The following is a 24,112-nucleotide window of genomic DNA, read 5'->3' on the forward strand; positions in this document are numbered from 1 at the left end:
AATGCACTATATGGTCTAAATTCATTCTACCTATGAGGTCCCAAAAAATTTCAAATATGTTTACTTGAATGTGGTAGCACTCCCTGGTACATGGCAAAACCACACATAAATATAAAGCCTGGAAGAAAACAACTTCAACACAGGTCTTAAATAATACCCAAAGATCAAATTCTAAAGAAAAGGAACAACTTATAGTGAAAATTCAGAAAATAAATAAGGTAATATGATTGAGAACTAGCCAGACTGGTGAAATAGATGTGCAATGATCTGACACAGAATATGTCTAAGAAGCACGAGAAAAAAAAGGCAGAAGAAAAGCAAATATGAAAAACAATCATAAAGAACTTTCTATAAGAAAAAAATACCTGAAAATTAAAACCCAACATTTGAAATAAAAAGCAGCACAGACTCAGCAGAAGACAGAATTAGTGAAGGGGGAGATCTGAAGAAAATACTTAGAATGCAGCAGAGAATCAAAGAGATAGAAAATATGAAAGAGAAGTAAGATAAGTAGGTTGGATAGTCTAAGATACATCTATTTGGAGTTCCAGAATAAAATGATAAAATAAATGAGAGAATGGTTCACTGGGTAAATTAAAGCTGAGAAATTTCTAGAATTGATAAAGGACACTTATATGAGGTATCTAGAGTGGTCAAATTCATAGATACAGAAAGCAGAATAGAGGTCATCATGGCCTGGGAGTGGGGGTGAAATAGGGAGTTGCTGTTTAATGGGTACAGAATTTCTGTTTGGGATGACAAAAAAGTTTTAGAAATGGATAGTGGTAACGGTGCTCAACACTGTGAATATACTTAATGCCAATGAACTATACACCTAAAAGTAGTTAAAAGGGTAAATTTTAAGTTATGTACATTTCACCACACAAAACTTGCAAGATGTGATTAAAGCACTTAAGGACACTTATAGTTCTAAATTTTTACTTTAAAAAAGAACTAAAAATGAGTTAAGCATCCAACCTAAGAAGCAAAACAAAACAGCAAAATAAACCCAAAGAGCAGGAAGAAAATAGAAAATAATGAAGATACAAGCAGAAACTGCTGGATAGAAAACTATTATACAACAGAGAAGATCAATAAAGCTAAAAGTTGAGTCTTAGACAAAACTAGTAAAATTCCTCTAGTAAAATTAATCAAGAAACAAAGACAGAAAGTACATGTAACCACTAACAGAAATGAAAAGGGATTCTACCAGTATTTAGTGAACAGAGGTCACAGGTACCAATGTTCTGCAATGTACTAGCAAGTCCTCACAACTCTTGCACATTCCATCATGCACTGACTTATAATTAATATATATATAATTATCTGAACCTAGAGCATAGTTATATTTTGTATATAAAAGATATTTTTTACACAGTTTTAACACACTGAATTTTCCAAGTATGCAACCAGCATGAAGCCAAGAGGAGCTTATACTCATTTTGTTCGGTTTTACTAAGGAGTTTATTCATCATCTGGAATACCATGTCACTGAAAGCAGTGTGCTCATGCTGGTTGAGTCATCAATGGCAGCATGCGACTGCACGGTGGCCAAGTCTGTTATAAATATAGGCCAATGATCACTTCATTCTGACTGTTAGAGTAGTTGTGATCAAGTATTTACAAATAGAAATAACTATTTTATTATAGTTTTCCTTTTTTCTTATATTTTCCATTATCTTAATTTCACTCCTAGAAACTGATTTAGGGAACTCAGGGCATTACATTTGTTTTTTCCCCAAACAGGAGGACAAGTTAAATAATGTATGATTTTTATTTCGAAGGAAAGCAGTATACCAGTGTTAAAGAGTACAGACCCAGATATCCCATTTCTAGAAATCTATCCCAAAGAAACACTGGCAAAAATACAAATAGATATATACACTAGGCTGTTAACTGTAGTATTACCTGAAACAGCAAAAGACTGGAAGTATCTCAAATGACCATAAACAGGGAAATGGTTGGATTAGCTATGGCATATTACACATTGAAGTATCATGAAGCTATAAAAATGTTTGAGGAAATCATTCTATATATATGTACTGCCATGGAGTGATCTCATGATATACTACTAATGAAAATGGGGGGAAATACATGTATGGTGTGCTACCACTTACCTAAGGGATGGGGCAGGGAGTATATCAATATGCACTTTTTTTTTTAATGGAAGGATAAACCACAATTTTTAAAACTGTTATTTGGTGGGGGGGGGGCGGGAGGTACAAAATGGAGGGAAAAGTTAAAAGTTAGACTTCTCTTGCTTTGCATATTTCATTTTAGAACTTTATAAATTACATAAAATCACCAGCAAAAGGAGAATGAATACTGCTGGTGATAAATATCATAGAGACCTAATTAACAATTCATTGCCCATAAAAATATCCCTGTATATTCAATTTTGCAGACAATACACAAACTTTATCTAGTTTTATAATTAAACTAAACAAATACCAAAATACTGACCATGACTACAAGTAAATTAGCAGTGGCTGAAAATTAGCATTTTCTTCTATTCTTACATCTTTAGGGATTACGACAGCTACAATAGGAACTTTCTACATTATTCTGTGTATTACACATTTAGCAAATACTCACGAACCAGATTATGACACTACCTCTATTACTATCTATTATGATGTATCTTATATCCTCTACTGAACTCTACTCTTTGTGAGATGGTACTAATTTTATATCTCTTTTTATTCTCCAACAGCATCTAGCAAAGTGTTATATACATTATAAAACTCAAAACGTGTTTTGTAAATAAACAAACAATGTTAGTCAGTTTAGGCAAATAAACTACCACTAATCAAGTTGTATACTGAAAGCCAAAACCACTCATCTTTTTGGTCTCTTGATTCAATCACTTATAAAATGGAATACCTGAATTACTAAAATCACAGCAAGTAGGGATAGAAGACAGCAGGATGAAAGGTGCTTGAAAAATATTATCTGAATTTATTACCATCACTTTTTCTCCATTGTTTTGCTATATTAGAAGAAACAAATGCCATTAATTGCAAATGACAGGATTGCCTACAAAATGCAAACAAAACTACAATAAATTAGGATAAACACACATTTAGCAAATTTGCAGAATAAAGAGGAATATACAAAATTCAACTGCATTTTTGTATACTAAACGGAAAATGAAACGGGAGGGGGGGAAATACCATTTATAATATCATAAATATGAAGTTCCTAGGATAGAAGTTACTAAACTTACTTTTCTTACTATCCCAGTAATTATTCCACAGTGCCCCAGGCCAAAAGAAATTTCTGACAATTTCACTTATTTAGTAGTTAAGTATTAGTATTCATGTCCTAAAAACTTAATAACTATTTGAAAAAAAATACATGTACATTTTAAAAATTAATACTTTTATTTATCATTTACGAATGGGAAATATTCACCTAATGGGTACATATTTTCTAATAATGTATATTCTTAACAATGTAAAGATACTGCACAACTTCTGAAATCTCAGACCCTGCCCACCCTCATTTCCTGTTCCACATTGATTTTCGACTTTTAATTTTAGCCAACTGCTTCACGAAGATAAACATCATCAAATGTTTCACTATCTAATGCTGCAACTGTGGGACTTCCTAGAGCTAGAAGTTCACACGCTGTGTCCAATAGATGTTAATCACTGTTTCTAAAATTTAAAATATGCTGTGGTGTTGTCTGAGCTTAGAGGGGCACACTTAGGCGCCTTGCAAAGTTTGAGAACCATGGACCTAGAACCTTTTATAAAGGGGGAAAATGTACTAAAGATATTAAGAAGATCTAAATAAATGGAGAGAGATACTAACATTCATGAATTTAAAGACTTAAAATTGTACAGATGCCCAAGTTCCTCAAACTAATCTATAAATTCAATGTGATCCTAATCAAAATTCCAAAAGGGTTTTGTGAAAAATTGGACAGCTAATTCTAAAATTTACATGAAGCAGAGGCCTAGGAATAGCAAAGACACTCCTGAAGAATAATAATGTGAAGGGATTTGCCCTAAAATGAATTTTTTTATTAAAAAATTTGAATCTTGTACCAGATACCAAACCACTCATGCTTCTGAGCCTCTAAGCCTTCCTTACCGGTCCCTTGTTCAAGCTGCTACTCCAGCAAACAGTTCTATACTGGGTGTGGCCAACTTTCTCATGCAGGCACACCTCACTTCATGCCTGAGCTGTACATTGCCATGGAATATTGTGGCACCCACACATGCAACCTGGTAGTACAGGGGAGTTTACTCTGACCAATGGTGATGGGAACACATAGACCCCATCTCATCAGATAGATACTTCTTCTCATCCTGTGTTGGATGATCCTGTAGACTGACTTTATATAACTTACTGGAGGAGAATACAGTGGGTCTGAGAAAGCAGTTGCACTTGCATACTGGCTACCATTCACTCTGTGCTTCACTCTCTTTTCTCACACTTCCGCTCCCTGAAAATGTACTTCCTAATAATGTAAAGACACATAAGCCTTCTGCGTCAAGCTCTAACTTCTGGGGAATCCAGGTGAAGAAAGATCTTTTCCTTACATCATACCAAAAAAGTTTCAGATGAATTAAAGATTTACTGTGAAAGGCAAAATTCTAACTTTTAGAAGATTACACAGGAGAATATCTTACATAGGAGAATATCTTTTATGATATAGCACTCTAAAGGAAAAGACTAATAAATATGGCTACATTCTATACCATAGAACAGACAAGCTACAAAACCAGGAGATATCTGCAACAAAAAGTAACTAAAAAATTTGTATCCAGAATATATAAGGAATTCCTATAAAGAAATAAGTATAAGACAAACAACCCAATAAATAATGACCAAATGACAGAAACAAGCATATCAGAAGACTACTAATCGTGAATAAATACACGAGAACATGCCCAACCTCAAAAGAAAATGTGGATACATAAGTTAAGGTCGTTAACAGATACCATTTATATCTACTATATTGGCAATACTTAAGAAGGCTGACCAAAATCAAGTGTTAAGCAAGAATGTAGAGTAGAGAATTCTCATACACTGTTACTAGCAAGAGAGTAAATTGCTAAAACTATTTCAGAAAACAATTTGGTATTAGCTTATAAAGTTGATCATCTGTCGGTATATTCTGCAACTCAGCAATTTTACTCCTGGATATATATCCGAGAAACTCTTTACACGTGTGCAAATTATAAGAATATTCATAGCAGCATTTGTTGTAATAGCAAATGACTGAAAACAACCCCATATTAGGCTATGTACGCTTTGGTAACAAACATATCCTGAAACCTCAATGGTTTAACACAACAAAGGTTTATTTTTAGTGGACACTAAGCGTGAGGAAGTTAGCTCTTCTTCTTAAGGAGATTTAGGAATCTGGGGTGCTGCCATCTTAAAGTTACACCATCTTAACAAGTTACCCCCCAAATGGAAGAGACTGAGGGGGAATGTGGGCTCTTAACTGTCTCAGTCCACAAGTGACACGCCTCACTTCCCCTCAGAGTTCAACAGAGCTTGGACGTGGAAGGCAACCAAGAAATATCTGTTCAATGAACGCATGAGTACAGAGGAGTAAGAGATCACTTCTACCACTTCAAAATGACTCGTGAAAGAGCATGACTATGACCTGATAAATGACATAAAGGATAGTTTCCATGGATAAAATGTGAGGGAAGGATACTCCAGATACTACAGGTCACAAACAGCAACCAGGCTTCACCTCACAGAACTACTCTGAATGATCCCAAATGGCTGACTGCCACATCTTCCTGTATGCTGTTATGGGAAGAATTCTAAGGCTGCATTCCACTTATGGGAGGGTATGAAATAAAATAATCCAGCAAAGACAGTGGTGGTGGGGGGGGAACCCTCTTCTTACTTTAAGAAAAGTGTTTTTTAAAAATTGAGAAGTTTTTTAAAGAGTATTTCCAAACAGTATCAAACTGCATATAGGTTTCAAAAAATGTGAACATTTAAGTTTCCCTTTACCCTCACCCTCCCTTTCTCTTAATCCCTACTAGATTAAATGGCTAATAACAGAAATTATGCTTTATTAATCTTTGTACTCCCATCACATTGTACAGAGTCTGCCTAATGTGCTCAAGAAATGCTTACTAAAATGAACTGTAGTTATAGATATCTATTTCTATAGTTATAGAAACAGACATCAAAGGGGGACACACATTTTTTAAAAGATACCTTAAAAGAATGGATCTTGATAAAATTTTAGTAATTACATCAGTGATGTGGGGGCAGGGGAAGTATCAAATTAAGATAAATTGGGAAAATGGAGTGCTATATCATGTAGACAAGACAACCCAGAATGGGAATTTGCTCTTAATATCTACAAATTGTCTTCTTTACAACAGTTTTCTTATGAACACACCGTTTTATAAACTGTGCTATTAAAATTAAATAAAAATAAAATTGTTTCTTAGTCACACGAGTTGTATTTCAAGTGCCCAACAATCACATGTACTAGTGCCTACCATATTGGACAGCACCGTTCTAAACCTATTTCACACAGAGTCAGAGGAAGAGTGGTTATTTTCTAAGTCAAAGATTACATCTAAAAGGTTTAAAAACTAAACTTATACTGAAGTTTTAATTTTTTCCTTAAATTTGTCAAAAATAGAAAAGCAAACAATTCACTTCTGTACCAACTTGGTTAAAAAGCTGACAAGTTAACAGGTACTAGTCTGAATTTAGTAGCAGTATATTTCTCTGAAAAGAGGCCTAACATTTTGTATCCTAACCATTTATATGAAGCCAGCTGTGGGTTAATACCAAAAGATTTTGTTTTCATCATCTAGAATTACTGCCCAATTTTTAAAGTGTAAACTACAATAAACAGTGACACAGTATTATAATCTTTCTCTTTCATAAGAATTCTGCAGTTTTTGATATCTGGGGGGAGATCAGTCCTATACCTCAACAATGGCAAGATTCAGTTTTCAATTTGTTTTCCTAAATGGAGTATGCTATAACTCTGTTCCTAAAAGGGGCATTCACGTGAAAATCTTAGAGCAAAGGATAGAAAAGCATAATGGACTCCTAAGACACATTTCATCAGTGTGATTAAAACAGAAAACTCTTTCCTAATAGTCACTTAAAGAACCCCAAAATATCTAGTGATTGTCTGACAAGCTTCTTTAAAAAGTTATGTAAATAAATTTCATATAAATGCCAAAGACAGAAAGTTCCTCAAAATGCTAGTTTGTATCATTTAGCATTATTACATCTCAAAGTCAATTTTTTTGTACACAAATATTCAAAAGCAGCAGTAAGCACCATCACAACAAGTTTTCCCTCCCGATTATATCCACTACCTAGCAATATTTTATCAAGCAATTAACACTAGTTCTCTTCATGGGTAATAAAGCTGAGTGCTCTTTCTTTCTTTCTAGAACATAAACAATAGACAAAAATACTTATCTATAGTCTAATTTTAATAAAATTAACAGGTGCTGTTTTTGTAATGAGTAAAAACAGTAATCTTCAATTAAAAAGACTCTTTTTACAAGAGCTTTTTCAAATACCACTTCTTCCTTAACTGTCATAACCTGATATAATCTCTACTTCTCCGAGTTCCTATGGCACTAATACCATTCCCATGCCATATACTGATTTAGTGTCTCTCAATTCCAAATTCATCCTTTTTGCCTACTCTGTAAAAGGATCTGGGATCTTTAAGCATTTTTCCTTTGCCAGCTGACATGATGTTAAACTTTATCAGTAGAGGGCGCAGGAGAGACACTGCAGGAGAAAAGTTTTGCTTCCTGGATCTGGTGTTTGCTCACCAGGCCGCTCCACAACAGGCTTCTACAAGGTAAGGTGGCCAGCAGCATACCAGGCAAACAGGGGCTCCCCTCTGCTCTCTTCTTGAGATTTTGTAGCAGAGTTAACACTGCCCTGTGAACAGCTTTCCCTGGCACCCTAGAGGGCAGCTGTCCAGCACAGTTCACCAACACAGCACCACAACTCCTCTTGCCATTTAGTGATCCACATCCATGCTCTTGCCCACAAGGTCTGAATTTCAGCTCTGGGGGAAGGAGAGCTCTTCCGTGAGTGCTAATTCAGCTCTAGGGATAGCAGCTACTCCTTATTTCTGCTATTCCTATGTTCTTTAAGTTCTACTTACTTCTAGGTTACCAGCTAATCACTCATTATTCTATTCTCATATTATAGTCAATATTCTTTCCATGTTCAAATTACTGTGTGGTTTCTCACCTGATTAGACCTAAAGTGTTACAGTCTCATCCATTAATATGACACATAATTCCTTGAGCTTCAGTCACCTAGATTCTAACTTTATATCTCTTTCTACAAGATTATAAACACCTGGCTGGCACAGGATACCTTTCATACCTTTATGTATCTACCTGGCACTAACTAACATAATTCTTTTAACATAGAGATACCAACAAATGTTTGAATTCACACTTCAAATGATTCATATTCTATACACCTTCACTAGTTTAAGGCTACTACTATAAATAACACATTTTCTAATAACCCATTTTATTTCAGAATTTTCACCAAAAGCATAAATAATTAGGATAACATAAGAAAGCATTCTTCAGTGTCCACAGACTCCATTTCAAAGTCAGGACTGGTCTGCATGCCTAGACTTCCTAGACCTGGTAAGACAGAAGACAATGAACTGCCCATATTTACAGACATGGCTACAGGGTCATAATGGAGCTGAACAGTAGTGACGTTTATTTTTGCATAAATGTGAACAATGAAGTAAGAAATTATGCTCAGAACAAGATGTTACAGCCAAGTGACAAATTATTTTACAAATAAGATAATTATGTTGGAGTTTCAGGGTGACATGGTTGGAAGTATAGGAGGCTTTATACTAAGCCTCTTCTCTGTGCTTCTGAAAACTGAGCAGAAAGCCCCCTTTCAACAAGCACAATATCATCAATACTGAGGGTATCTTTTATGAGGAAAACTGGGAGAGGTTCAGAAAGCTACCTTCATTGGCCCCAAGCCCAAGTGCCTTGTTAACCTTTTGCTGAAACTCTACCCTACAGTTTATCTCAATAAAATGTAACTAGCTTGTGTAAAATCTGTACAAAGCAGTACTTGTTTTCATCAAGACTCAAAACCAGCCCTCTGTGGATTACCTCAATAGCAAATTAGAATTGGGAGCCATAGCTGGAAGTGCAGAAAATACAAGAATCAAGCAATTGCCATGAGCTCAAACATGGAAAAAGTTACACTACTTTTCAAATGCCTTTTAGTAATCTATAGCAGTAACACACTCAGAGTTTTATGTGAATTGGCTATTTATTACCAGTATTTGATGAAATACAAAAATTGAGAAAAAGCTTTTAGAAACTTTTAGAGCAATTTGGCAATAATTTGCTGTTGACTCTAACAGTAACAAATGGGGCTTGTATTTTACATATCTGGTTTTCTTTCATTTCTACTTTATGGTATTTTACAAAAGTTATTAGTCCATTACAGAAAGTTTCTAAGAAGCACTGATCTAAAAGCACTCAATTTTAAATATACAATGTTTTCCCAAAGGATCTAAATATACATTTCTTCAAAGACATACAAATGCCCAACAAGAAAAGATACTCAACATCAATAGCTACCAGGGAAATGCAAAGTAAAACTACAATAAGATACCATTTCACACTCTCTAGGGTAGCTATAATTAAACAAACACACACACACACACACACACACACACACACACACACACACACAAAGAAAAGAAAAAAGAAAAGAAAAGAAAAGAAAAGTGTCAGTGAGGATATGGAGAAATCAGAATCCTCAGACATTTGGTGGAATTGCAAAATGGTACAGTAGCATTAGAAAACGGTCTGGTAGCTCCTCCTCAAAAGGTTAAACACAGAATTATCATACAACTCAGCAATTCTACTCCTATGTATATACTCAAAAGAAATAAAAAGAAATCCACATAAAAACCTACGTACAAATATTCACAGGAGCACTATTCATAACAGTCAAAAAGTGAAAGCAACTCAAATTTCCATTAACTGATGAATGGACAAATAAAATCTGGTATATCTATACAAGGGAATATTATTTGGCCATAAAAAGGAATGAAGTACTCATACATATTACAATATGGATAAACCTTGAAAATATTGTGCTAAGTGAAAGAAACCAGTCACAAAAGACCGCATATTATATGAATACACTTATGGAATCCACTTTTATGTCCAGAATTAGACTAATTTATAGAGACAGAAAATAGATTAGTGGTTGCCTGGGGCAAGGGCGTGCAATGTGGTATATAATGAATGACTGTTGTTGGGAGCAAGATTTCTCTTTGGGGTAATACAAGTATTCTGGAATTAGTGGTGATGGTTGCACAATCTCGTGAATCAGTTTTAGAAAAACACTTAAACCCTTTTAGGGGTAAATTTTATCATATATGAATTCTATCTCTCTCTCTCTTTTTTTTTTTTTTTAAGAGAAAAAAACCACAACAGAGTAGATGTAGATGCAGAGAGCAAGAAGGACTGATGGCAATAGGCAGAGACAGGATGAAGGGTTTGCCTCTGGTGAAAAAGATACTCTAAAGAATATGCTGCAATCGCCTGGAGTAATTCAAAGAGAAGAGTTTTAAAAAATTATTGAAGAATGGAAGCACCACTGGCATAATCACATAGCCTTTCAACAGGACTACTAAGAAGGTGACAAAACTATTTACAGTTTTTGCTTTGTTCAGAAAAAGAATCACTTGTGTGACTTCACAGCCAAGCCCTAACATTCTATGCTGCTGTTCATATCTGAAAAAAGTTGTTATCACTTAAAAACAAACAAGCAAACAAAAAAACCTCGCTAGTGAAATTTCTATCTGGTAACAGAAAACATGCGAGTAAAAATGTTTGCTTTTTTCGTTTTAAAGAAATTAACATTCTTGGAGGAAAACAAATTTTTAAAAAATCATTTGTTTCTCGCTTTCTCACCTCTATCATAATACCCCAATTCCCAAAATTATCCACGCTTCCCAAAACAGCTTCCTCAAAACTTCTAAGTCACCACAGCCTGTGACTTAATGTTATTAATTATTCCCAAATCCACTTAGGCCCTCCCAGTCTATTCTTCACAGTGCAGAGAGCAACCTTGAAATATATGAAACTTTATCACTTCAGTTTCCTACTTAAATCCTTTAAGTAGGATGCATAAACCTTAAGATAAAGCCCAACAGTACTTCCATGATCAGGCCCCTAACATTTCAGACTCATATTTTTGTAGTCTTTTCCTCCACATGCTTTAACTATTATCCATTCTTTCATTTTCTGTAACAGCCATCTCAGGCCTCATGCATGACCTTCCTGGAAGGGTTTCTGCTCAGTGACCAATGATCCCATTTGCCTGAGACTTAGGGAGTTTTCCTGAGAAACAGGAATTGAGTTAGTCATTCTACTTTTTGTCCACCACCTCCACCTATCAAACACCTAGTTATTGGTCTAAATGTCACTTTCTCAGGAAACCTTCTCTGACACCTCCTCACCCCCAGCCTACACACATTAATTTATTCCCTTCTGTCTTAACATTCATCACATTGAACTTGCTTTTTAAATGTCTGTCTTTCCTTACTACATTATAAACTCCAAAGTATGGATCCAGTATTTTGTTGACCATTACATCACTAACACCAAGAACTATGTCTTGTTTATGTGTCTAGGAAACGAGTAATTATTTGTGGAATGAATAAATCAATCAGTAAAAAAGGTTCATCTGTGATGGCATCAGAGTCGAGTAGTTTTTTCTTCTTCTTTAGGCTAAGGGAGACCCGGGAAAATTTGATGATACATTCACTATTCAATCTTCTTTAAGGTCTCTAATCTAGAAAGCTAAGACAATTAAATGCTCGTTCATCCAACATATATTCAGGATAAGACTGGGAAGACATTAAACAGTCTAAATTCTAGTCAATCCCTATTACAAGTATTCCTCTAGATAATATTCCTACCCAGAAGAGGGGATTCTAGGTAACAGGAACAATAAGTATGATCTAGTTTATGAGAAACAAGGAGACAGGAGGGAATATATTAACAAGTAGTGGGGGGAAAGCCTATTGAGTGGGGCCAGAAAGACCCAGATGTTGGGCAATATGGAGCACCTGGAAGTTAAAGAGTTTTCACCTTAATGGGTTTTTTAATTCTCATAAAAGTAGTAATGATCATTACAAAAAAAACCAAAAAACAAATAAACAAAAAAACTTCGAACCAGAATAAAAATCTAAACTAAAAAACAAAAAAAAAAAAATCCATAATTCCACTTCCCAGAAGAATCTTTTATATTTTCACACTATACACAGGGAAATGACATAGTTGAAGGGAAAAAAAAATTCTTACTAAGTTTCCAATTCAAATATTTATTTAGTGTCTACGATGTGTCAAATGCTAGAAATCAAGGATACTATAAGGTTTAGTCTCCACATCCATGAGTGGGAAAATAGAGATGAGTGGAATGCAATGAAAAAAAGGACCCAGAGCTCCTATTTACATGACAGTAATAAGGCAAAGAAATCAGAATTGGCTTTTAAAGGATGAGAAGAAATTTGTCAGGCAAAGAAAGAGAGGAAGATCTCTGTGTATCAGAGGAACCAGTGTGTGTAAAGAAACTTTGTAATCTAAATGTGATCCTTTTCTTCTTCTTCCCTCTTGGCCTCCACCCAATCACTACACTAAACAAGTGAAAGGGTGACCAAGCACAAGACCGAGAAAATGCTTTAAAACTGACTGTAAAGTAGGGAATGTGGAAGCAAGGAACAAGAAAAAGAAAGACCAAAGATTATTATTAAAAAAAAAAGTAGTAAGAAGAAATGAGTTCAACAATATGAAGTCTAACTTTCCAAGTTTGGTCACAAACCCCCAATGGCAATTCAAAACGAAACAGTGTGGGTAGGAGTAATAAATATATTAAAAGTGTTCAACTTTAACAGACATTAAAGAGAGCAAACTGGAACAAGACAACATTTTCCTACTATTAAAGTGGTAATCTATCAATCTAAGACCTTTTACTGAAAGATGAAGATCAACAGCAGACTGATTACTTGCTTACTTTAAGTGGTCATCTAAATTTTAAAAAGTCAGAACCAGCTTATGGTAAAAAAAAAAAAAAGTGTCAAATCAGAAGTCACCCATGTAGTTTGTCCCAAATTGCCATTAAGAAAATTTCTATCAGATCTTTGAAAGATTTCCAATAGCTAGCTATGAAGAAAAGATTCATGACCCAGCCATGCTCTACTTCATAAAAGAGAGTTCAACCATCTGCCTAAAAGAAGATATAAAAATACTTTGTCCCTCTCCTTTTATTTAGAAACCCAGAGTCTGCCTCAAAGAAACTAGTTAGTTTGCCCTTGCTAAGCCATTTCATTCTACGCAGAGGCGGGTTTTGTGGCAGCTAGTTCCTTACCCTCCTTCTCTCATCCTTCTACAAACCATTAAGAGACCACCATGTACTACAAAAGCAAGGAAGCATCTATCCACATACTGTGTGCATGTAAGGTTCAGGTGGAGCTGTATACAAGCAGAAAAACCTGGATTGGCACATGGCTTCCTGGGAAGTGTAGTCATACAAGCAAAGTGTTGTGTTATCGGTACAAGGCTAGAATCAGGAAGTGCCCTAACAGTAGCACATGCTAGAAACCTGGCTAGGATAAGATCCCACCACCCTAGCCCAGAATCATCTTATTAGAGTAATGTCTATTAGCCACTGGAACTCAGGCTAGGAGCTTTGTATTTATCTACCCGCAATACACCTAAGAAGAGGTTTCACTCACAATCTCAGTCAACCATAGAGGCAAGGACAACACAAAAAAGTTTCTGACAAATGTGTATCAGGTTATATCAGTTATCATTCAAAGGTAATAAGCAGAAATAATGCAGTACAAGGAAGAGTGAAAATTACTCTTCACATAGAAGCACAGTCTGACTTAGAAAGTATATTACACTTCAGGACAGAGAACTGACTTCCAAACACTGTCTGGCAAACTCTATGAAATAGTCATATAGAAAGAGAAAAGACCAAGATCAAATAAGAGTAATTTAAAAGAAAAAGGAGCAGGGTTAAGTTTTTAAAAGATGCAAAGAATCTAAAATTTCAACAGTAGAAATAAAGCCCAATGGGAGATGGTAAAGGAAAATCAGATGAGTTATGATAAGGACAAACATGTGAGCAGCTCACAAAAAGGACAGAAATGATAAGCCAGCCTAACTATTATAAGTGTTTCCAAGGAAGAAAATAAACTAAAGCAAAATAACCAAATAGTTCTGGAAATGAAAAAAAAGAACCAAGTTTGAAGACTGTAAGAAGCTAATGTATCAGGCAACATCAAAATACATGTACAAAAGATGATCTGTCAAAAATATTTCAATAAAATAAAAAAAAAGAATTCCTACTACTATCAGGCATAGGAAGCTCTGAAACAAACGGATTAATGCAAGATGACATCAAATGATATCTACAGAATTTCTAAGGACATTAATGATTTGGTAATTACTAAATGTCTTCCAGTTACTCCTACTAAAAAATATTAGCTGAAAATGTATGCTAGCTAACATACATGAATTAACTTAAAAGACTGAGAAAAATGTCAATGAGCACCAAATCTATCTCAATAAAGTTTTTAAAATTCGTGTTAACACTGAATGTAATTACTAAGATAAGTTTTGAAAGAAAATAAAGTTAAAAATTAAGTTAAACACATGACGTGGGTAAAAAATATACTAACAATATTCTGAGGTCTCAAGCTCACCATGAAGGAGAAAAGAGAATAAAGTGAGTGAGGGTGGGTTAAGAGAAAATCATAGTCTTCAGATATAGGGTGAGTCAAAGTATAATTTTCTTTTTCAGGCTGACAAATCAGAAAATTTTACTTTTAAAACTTAGATTTACACTTGAATTCATTTAAACTATAAATTAATGGACTTGGAAAACAAAATGTATACATTCAAAATATCTGAGATAAAAGCAAACCAAGTATAAATAGCACAAAAAGAAAACACTAACAGATAACTGGAAAAGAAAATGTGATCTATACATACCATTAATGGAGTATCACTGAGTCTTAAAACGAAATGCTACAACATGGAAGAACCCTGAATACACGCTACATGAAACAAGCCAAACACAAAAGGCAAATATTGTATGATTCCACATACATGGATCACTTAGAACAGGCAAAATCATGAGACAGAAAGTAGATTAGAAATAGGTTACTAGAGGCTGGGGTAGGGAAGAATGGGGAGTTAGTGCTTGATGAGTATAGAGGTTCACCTGGGGAAGATGAAAAAGTTCTGGAGATCGGTAATGGTGATGGTTGTACAACATGTAACTGCATTTAATGCCAAGGGATTGTATACTTAAAAGTGGTTAGGATGGTAATTTTATGCCATGTGTATTTTATAATTAAAGAAATCATGAAGAATCATTAAAAAACAGTAAGCATTAAATGAGAGAGACATACCCAATAGAATTCATTATGCCAATAAACATAAATGTTTTAAACATTCATTTTGGATTAACAAAAATAAACTACACGTAATTTAAAAGAGACACAACTAAAACAAAAAGGCATGGAAAGACAAAGCTGGATAATAATTTATTGAACAAAGAAATATAGTACGGATAGGAATTTAAAATAAGAAAAGCACTAGGTTAAAAATGATTAAATATAACAATAATTTTTATTGATGAGGTGGAATCTATAATGAAGATCTTTACCAGTATAGAATTTACACATGCACCAAATAATACTGTATCAAAACACATGATAAAATTCACTAGCCATGAGAACGAAACACCAGCCACACAGATGGGGAGAAAATAATTGCAAAAGAAATATCTGATAGAAAAGACTGTTACCCAAAATATACAAAGAACTCTTAAAACTCAACAATAGGAAAATGAACCACCCAATTAAAAAAACAGGCAAAAAATTTGAAGAGATACCTCACCAAAATGACACATGTACAACAGATGGCAAAGAATCATTTCAAAAGAGGCTTAACATCATACACCATTAAGAAATTACAAATTAAAACAATGAGGTACCCCTACACACCTATTAGAATGGCTAAAATTCAAAACACTGACAAAATCAAATGCTGGTAGGATGTTGAACAACAGAAACTCTCATTCACTGCTGGTGGGAAAGCAAAATGGTACAGCCACCTTGAAAGACAATTTAGCAGTTTCTAAAAATAAATATACTCTTACCATTCAATCCAACAATCAGTCCTTGGTATTTTCCCAAATCAGCTGAAAACTTACGCCCGCACAAAACCTAAACACAAATGTTAACAGCAGCTTTATTTCATAACTGCTGAATGAAGAAGCGACCATGATATACTTTTGTAGGTGAATGGATAAACAAACTGTGGTACACTCGGACACTGAAATATTATTCAGTGCTAAAAAGGAATTAGCTATCAAGCCATGAAATGATATGGAGGAAACAAACACATATTGCTAAGTGAAAGAAGTCAAGTTGAGAAGGTTACATCCTGTGTGATTCCAACCATATGACATTCTGGAAAAGGCAAAACTATGAAGAGAATAAAAGCATCAGTGGCTGTCAGAAATTTGAGTGAGGAGGGAAAGAGATGAATAGGGAGCACAGGACATTTTTAAGGTTGAAAAATTATTCTGTATGAATAATTTAGACACATGTCCACATTTGTCCACACCTGTAGAATATAAAACACCAAGAGTGAACCCAATATAAACAAGACTTTGGTTGACAATAATGTATCAATGTTGGTTCATCAATTATAATAAATTAAAAGAAAATGAAGTTGCCACACACTGCAAGATGCTGATGATAGGAGAGGCTGGGGTCGGGGAGGGCGGAGCTCAGGATGTAAAGGAACTCTCTACTTTGTGCCCAAGTTTGCTGTGAACCTAAAACTGCTGTATAAAATCAAGTATATTAAGAATTTTTAAATTACTAGAAATAGAAGAAACTGACACTTTTACTCAATCAGCACATACTTACTGTATACCCTCCCGTCCCAAGCTATAAATAGAATAGCAAAGAAATAAACAAGTAAATGAAAAAAAAAAATAACTTCTGATGGAAGTGCTGTAAAAAAAAAAAACCCAAACAAAAAGAAGGGCAAGAAGTTAAATATTGAGCAGGGTGGGGTGGGGGAGGGGGGTAGGTGGAGGCTATTTTAGATGGCTGATCAGGAAAGCCCTCTTCAAAAGTTATATATGAAGGAGAAGATAATATTCAGGCAGAAGAAACAAAAATGTAAATTACTGATGTGAGAACAAGCTTCTCAGAAACAATGCTACTGCATAGTCTGACAGATTGAGATTAAAAAATTAATTAGGATTAAGTCATATACTTAATAAGAACTATTAATAGGGAATAATAAATCAAACAAGATAACTTGAATAAAGTTTAACATATATATATGTAACTGTACCCTGCAAACAGAAAATTTTCTTTTTAAGTTTTTGGAGAACACTTACCAAATTGGATTATGTCTTATCACAAAGAAACCCTCAATAAATTTAAAAGATATTTTAAAAGACCATAGTCACTAAAAGCAAGTAAACAGTTAATAGAATGACCTTAAATATCTCTTAATAAAGAAATTAACCTAGAACTACCAACTATTTGTAAAGTAATAAATATAAGAATATCATTCATGTAAATTATAGTGCAGCCAAAGCTGTACTCAGAGGTAAATTAAGAGCACCAAATGTTTTCAGTATTTTAAAAAAAGGAACCAAGAATTTACTGAGTTAGAAAAAGTATAATAAAAAACGAAAGAAAAGTAGGAAGAACAAAGTAAAGAGAATAGGAGAAATCAGGGAATCCAATAACTGAGAGAATAAATCTCAAATCTGGTTATAAAAAACTGCTAAGCAAACATTTGGCAAATCAAATCAAGAAAAATGATAAAATTACTCTTAAAGATAGAAATGAATACTAGCTTTTAATTATAAGAAAATATTACATACACTTACATCATAAATTTGAAAATCTTAATATATGATCTATGGAAATACAAATTATTAGAACTGACTCATGAATAAGATTCCTCAGTAGACTATAGAATTCACTACAGAGGTTATCAGATGACCAGTATACTCTTATTAAACTAAATTTCTATGAAATTCTCTATATTCAATAAATTCTCTATACTTGACTTAATATGAGTAGGGTTTTGCTTCCTCACAATATATGCCTTAAGGTATCTTTGGATATTAGCAAATTTATTATATAATCTTATCAATAGTTAAAAGACAAAAAACCTTATCATCTTTTAAAAAAGTGTTACAAAAACATTTGATAAAATTCAGAAGCCATTCCTATTTTTTGTAAAGTAGGAACAAAAGAAAATCATAAAGAATCACTCTCTAAAACCAACAGCTGCCCTCAACCTTAACTGTAAAAATATCAGAGATATTCCAACACAATTATCGCCCTTCTTATTTAATCATGTCTTGGAGATTCTGCCCAATGTGATAAAGAACTAAAACAGAAATATTGTGACTATTGGAAAACAGGCAAAAGTTATTATTATTTTTGGAGACAACCTGGAAAACATAAGTAAATAAAATTTTATTGAAGTGTGGGAAATTAATAAAATAATAGTGAACACAAAAATCTAGTTACTTACTTCTATGTGCTTATCAGAAATAATGGAAATAAATCAAATTAACAAAAATGAAATTTGTTATAAGTTAAACAAGAAATGCAAATTAACATGTATTTTCTATTTGCCTAGCTATACGAAAATTCTATTAATTTCATTAAGAATGATGATTGTTTCAATGAGGACAGCAATAAAATGAGATTTGCATTGCTAGTAATGGTACACATCAAACCTTTCTGAAGAGTAATTTAAGACTTTTAAATGCTATTCCTTTATATTCAATAATTCCACTTCTAGGAAAATATTCTAAAGAATCAACAGAAAGATATTCACCATAGCATTATTCATATAAAATATTGGAAATAAGTTGCACATTCAGCAATAAGAAAATAGTGAAACTAAGACACAACTCTATAATGATAATAAGCAAATATTAAAAAATCATTCAAAAAAATTTTGAGAAATGAAAACTTTCAAGTTAAAAAAAGCAAGATAGCAAATTATACAGAATATGATTCCAATTTCATAAAACTACATACACAGAGATTAACATAAAGAACAAGTACTATAAGGAAACATACCAAAATATCAACAGTCGGTACCCATAGGTAACAGAATAAGGAGTAGTAAAAACAAACAAACAAACAAAAAAACCACACACTTTATTCTTTTCCAGTATTTAGTCAGAAAGGTGGAAAAAAGTTTAGGAAAAATTTACAACTGAGATACTTTATCAAACATCTGGCTATATTTCCAGTATTGAATCTGCCAATGTAACTTCTTATTCTTTAATAATGTGCTCTTTAGAACATCTAAAATTTTATCTAAATGCTTTACCCCATCTCGATGCTCATGTGTTTATTATATAACAATTGTGCTTATTCACTAGCCTATAAATTACTAAATAATCTCAAAATTAAAAGGAATAGTTTTAAAAGCTAAGATTATATCTTAAAATATACCTTGTTCATATGAAATAAATTCTAAATGAACGCTTCTATCTTTCCAGAACCTATTAAACATTTATATGAAAAAAAAAAAATCAATGTAACAGTCCGATCAGAAAGGTGTAACGAAAACTTCAGTAACGTTCGTTAAAAGTACCCTGTATATATGAATCATTTTTAACCCAGATGACTGAGTTCTTCTTGCACCTCCTCCCTCCTTGATTAGTTTCAACTGGCAAAAACTGAGAAATAACTATTTCTAGATGAATAATTCAAGTTTACAGCACACTGCAAATAAAGGTTATCGATTAACACATTAATATATAGGAACGGTAAGAATATCTAAATCATAATGAAGCTCAGGAAAGACTCAAAGAAAGCGGACTCAAAGGCTGAGATTTGAAGGATGAGAATCAATTAAGCAAATAGGGGTCAAAGAGGGGCATTATCTTCCTTTTCGGAAGTGATGCTTAAAATAAAACCATTACAGTATTACTCTCTGAATTCCTATAATGTAACTAATTTTCACACCAACCTCAAGCTCCTAAAAACATTTTTATATCTGTATATTATATCAGTAGCCGAAATATTTTATTTTTAAAACTCTTTACTTCCCCTTACCACAAACAAAAAAAAAGTCCAGAAGAATTAAGATTAAAATACAATTATTAAAAGTACAAGACAATATAGAAAGTTTTTTGATAATGGTGAAATGGGGAAGATCTTAAACAGAAAGCTTCTACAATTCAATAAGGAATTATAGGTAAATATAGATTGGTACAGCTTTTTAGAAAGGCAATTTGGCATCTACTGAAATTTAAAATGAACACTTAAGAATCCTTTTTATAGAAATACATACATATACATGTGCATAAAGATGTAAGGAGTTCATTAAGGCTTAAAGTTTAATTGCTCAAAATTGAAAATAACAATGACCATGAATAATTAAAGCATGACCATAAAATGGAATACCCGATGACTGTTGAAAAGATGAGCTACAACTATATGTACTAACATGGAAAATAATATATAACGATCAATTTTTCATTTTAAAAAATTAAGGTAAAAACTACACACATGGCACTTATTTCTAATTGCATAAGTAAAAAAAAACAAACAAACAGTAGGTAACTCAAAGAATGGGACTAGAAAGTGAGGAAGAGTAATCTTCACTTTTTGCTCTAAATAACTGACTTGCCTGAACCTTTCATAACAAGCATGTTCTTCTTTTGGAATGTAATTTTAAAATAAGGAAAAGAAATCTACTCTGGTCTTTACGATGCTTATCTTTGAGGGCTGAGACTAAAGTGATTTTTGTCCTGTTCTTTAGTCATTTTCACTGCTTTCCAAATTTTCAATGAGAAATATGCATACTTTTTTTTATTTTTATTTTTTAAGCGAGGCAACCCTTGGTTGACCTCACAGATTGCAAGGAAACTGTCAGCTTACAATTCCTTATTTTTTAATTTTTTTTTTTAATTTTTATTTTTTACACCTATAGCATCTGGTCTTCCTAGGTGGTCTCCCATCCAAGTACTAACCAGGCCCGACCCTGCTTAGCTTCTGAGATCAGATGGGATCGGGCTTGTTTAGGGTAGCCGGGCTGTAGCCAAGAAATATGTATACTTTTTAAATCTGAAAAGCCTATATTCAAAAAATCTGTATTTAATTTCAGTGGTGAAAGTATTTTTTTCCTGAAAAATAATTTTTAATTTAACAGTTATGGTCTCAGAAACTTGGTCCTGAGATTCCAACCTCTTTTACAAAGTAGTTTTAAATTTGTTTAGAACAGAACATTTGCTGTAGAAGTAATTAAAAGTAAAATCTATTTTAGAATGGAATATTAACTGTTTATTAAGCACTTAAGCACTGCATATACTAAGTACTTTATTTGCATTATTTTATTTGCTCTAAATAGCCCTATGAAATTTGTATTATAATATTATTATTCCCATTTTACATATGAAAAATCAAGCCTTGAAAAGAATGCATATCTTGTCCAGGATCAAGTAAAGGAGTCAGGATTCAAATCTAGATCCTCAGCTCCTAACCACTTGGGATATATGGCTAAGTACTAACGAATCTCAGAGATAATAAGCTAGAATGCAAATCCTGCATGAGTGTTCAGAATGACTACTCTTAATCAGGTTAGTGACCCTGAAATGAAGTAGTGAAATTCAATTTTGATCACAGAACAAAACAATCAGTATTTTTTCAAGGCAACAGAAGCTATTTTTCCTTCTTTCTGCTTCTTTCAAGGTACAAGAAGGATACAAGAGACAACTCAGATTTATGAGTAATTTAACACCTTCCCTCTGATTAGTCTGAAATTAGCCCTCTAACTAACTGGAAACAAACTGATCAGAACGCTGAAGCCTTAAACAAGGCCAAGATTCAAGTTTTCATCAAAAGTATAAAATTTAGAAAGCCAAACGAAACGTTATACTTGAATATCAGAATAATCAATATTGACAGATAGGAAGGATTTAACAGTACCTACTTATTTTATCCTTAGCTATTTGAACAAGTTCTCTTTTTAAACAAGTATAATGAAAGTTTATCCTTAACTACCTGAACAACTTCTAAGTTTCCTCTTTTAAAAAGAATAATTGAAAAGAAATATACACTACTGTTAACCATGTCTTGGAAACAGGCCTATCCTAAACATCAGAGAAATACAGGAATCCCTTTTCATCTGTTTAGTAGATATACTCCAACTACAAACTTACTGTAACTTTATGAATTTGGGTTCGCAAGGTTAGACTTCAATGTCACAAGGTCTGGAAGAATAACTTTTCCTTTTAATAATTGGTAAACCAGGAATCAAGGTCCTAAGGGAAACAGAATACCCAGGAGCTCTTCCTTAGTAAAAGTATCTGCTTACAGAAAGTAATGGCAGAGAGGTTGACATCATCCACCAAGTTTCACAGGCCAACATTTCTATACCTTAACCCCTTAGGCCAACAACACCTCCTATTAAGTTAAGGACAACTGACACTACCAAATGATGTCAGTATTGAAGCTCAGTACTATGTCATTTAGGTAACAATGGACTACTTAGTGAAAACACAAATTCGGGTTAATTTAGATTAACCTCTTTCACCAAAACCTGAAAAGTGGGTTTAAGACCCACATTTTGATGTTCACTTTTCACAACGTCATTCAGTGTTCTTGCCTAATAGCTAGAAAGGTTTAAAAGCCAAGGATGAAAGAACTGCCTTAAATCAATATCCTTAAGAGAACATGAATAAAGTTTTTCACTTATGTATTTTTTTGTACAAATACATACATACGTACATACATACATATATATATATGTGTGTGTGAATGAGTTTTATACATGCCTCAGAGCTTCTAGAAAAGTTGGCAAGTTCTAACCTGCTTTAAAAATTACTATTCACTGCTTTCATCCCAATCTAACTTCATTTAATGTTATTCTTTTGGATAACTCTACGAAAACAAAAACCCCAGAGAAAATTCTTGTACATTTCAATATCCTGCCTACTTATAAGAGCGGAAGAGTCAAACAGAGCAGGGGAAAAAACGTGACGTGCACAACCTTGATCCAAAACACAACTCGTCGTAGTTTAATTTTAGGCCTAACCATTTTATCTTTTTACAGAGGTTAAAAAAGAAAACTATAGATCACTTGTAAAGTAAAACTGAGATAACTCTATCAATGGGAGTTGGTATTCTTTATCAAGGAGGAAACAAATCACGCTCACACTGCCCAGAATATTCCCATTAAAATTAAGATACAAGAATGTGTACAACCTCATATCAAGTGACAATGCAATTACTTTTCAAACTTCAGTTGAATAACTTCATCTTTAAAGAATTAGTCAAAAGGTTGAGCCCACAGAGGAATCTGTGAGAACGTTGTGTGTGTGTGTGTGTGTGTGTGTGTGTGTGTTGTTCTAAAGAAAGCCAAACATGGTTAAAAGGCAATCTTCACCTAAATTACCAAAGAAGCAAAGAAGCAAATATTCACCTCCTGGCTGAAGATCAAACAGGAATCACAAGAAGATCCGAAAGTTCTGTTCTTAAGCAGAAGCTCTCAAACCCCCGGAAAACTATGTTTTTACTAATGAGGAATATGGAAGAGATTACAGATTATAGTTTAGAAAGAGTAAAGGTGCTCGAGACAATATATGCCTGAGTAATGAAACCGGGATGAACAGAGAGGGTAGTAAGGAGGGGCTGGGACTCAGTAAGAGAGTAAAAATCAAGGAATAAAACTTGAGACATCTGGTCAAACACTAAAGTAAATGGAGGAAAGGAAGAGGTTGAAACGCGAGAGAAAGGAGAAAGGGCAGAGCCCGTGGCTCGACACAGTTCAGGGCAGGGCTGGGTCCAGGAAGAGTTAGCCCTCACCTGCCCGGCAAGCTTCCCATTTCGAGCTAAAGCCGGAGATGAAAACAGCCCTAGGGAGCAGACAATGAGCCACCGCCCCAGGAGCCGCGGCTGCAGGCACACAGGTGGTGGCTGCCCCGGCCCGGCGCGCGGCAGGTCTGCTGCCCCGGGCCGCTCGCGCCTGCCAGGCCGCAGAGA

General features: G+C 34.0%; 1 protein-coding gene and 1 pseudogene across 1 annotated transcript in view; both read right to left on the reverse strand.

Moving 5' to 3' along the window:
• PAK2 (p21 (RAC1) activated kinase 2) overlaps positions 1–24,112 on the reverse strand; it is a 78,080-nt gene that overhangs the window by 53,630 nt on the left and 338 nt on the right. The gene's annotated exons all lie outside the window — the stretch shown is intronic.
• LOC111734453 lies at positions 21,054–21,172 on the reverse strand (annotated as a pseudogene).

The sequence above is a fragment of the Pteropus vampyrus genome, unplaced genomic scaffold, assembly GCF_000151845.1.
Source record: "Pteropus vampyrus isolate Shadow unplaced genomic scaffold, Pvam_2.0 Scaffold1327, whole genome shotgun sequence".
Lineage (NCBI taxonomy): Eukaryota > Metazoa > Chordata > Mammalia > Chiroptera > Pteropodidae > Pteropus > Pteropus vampyrus.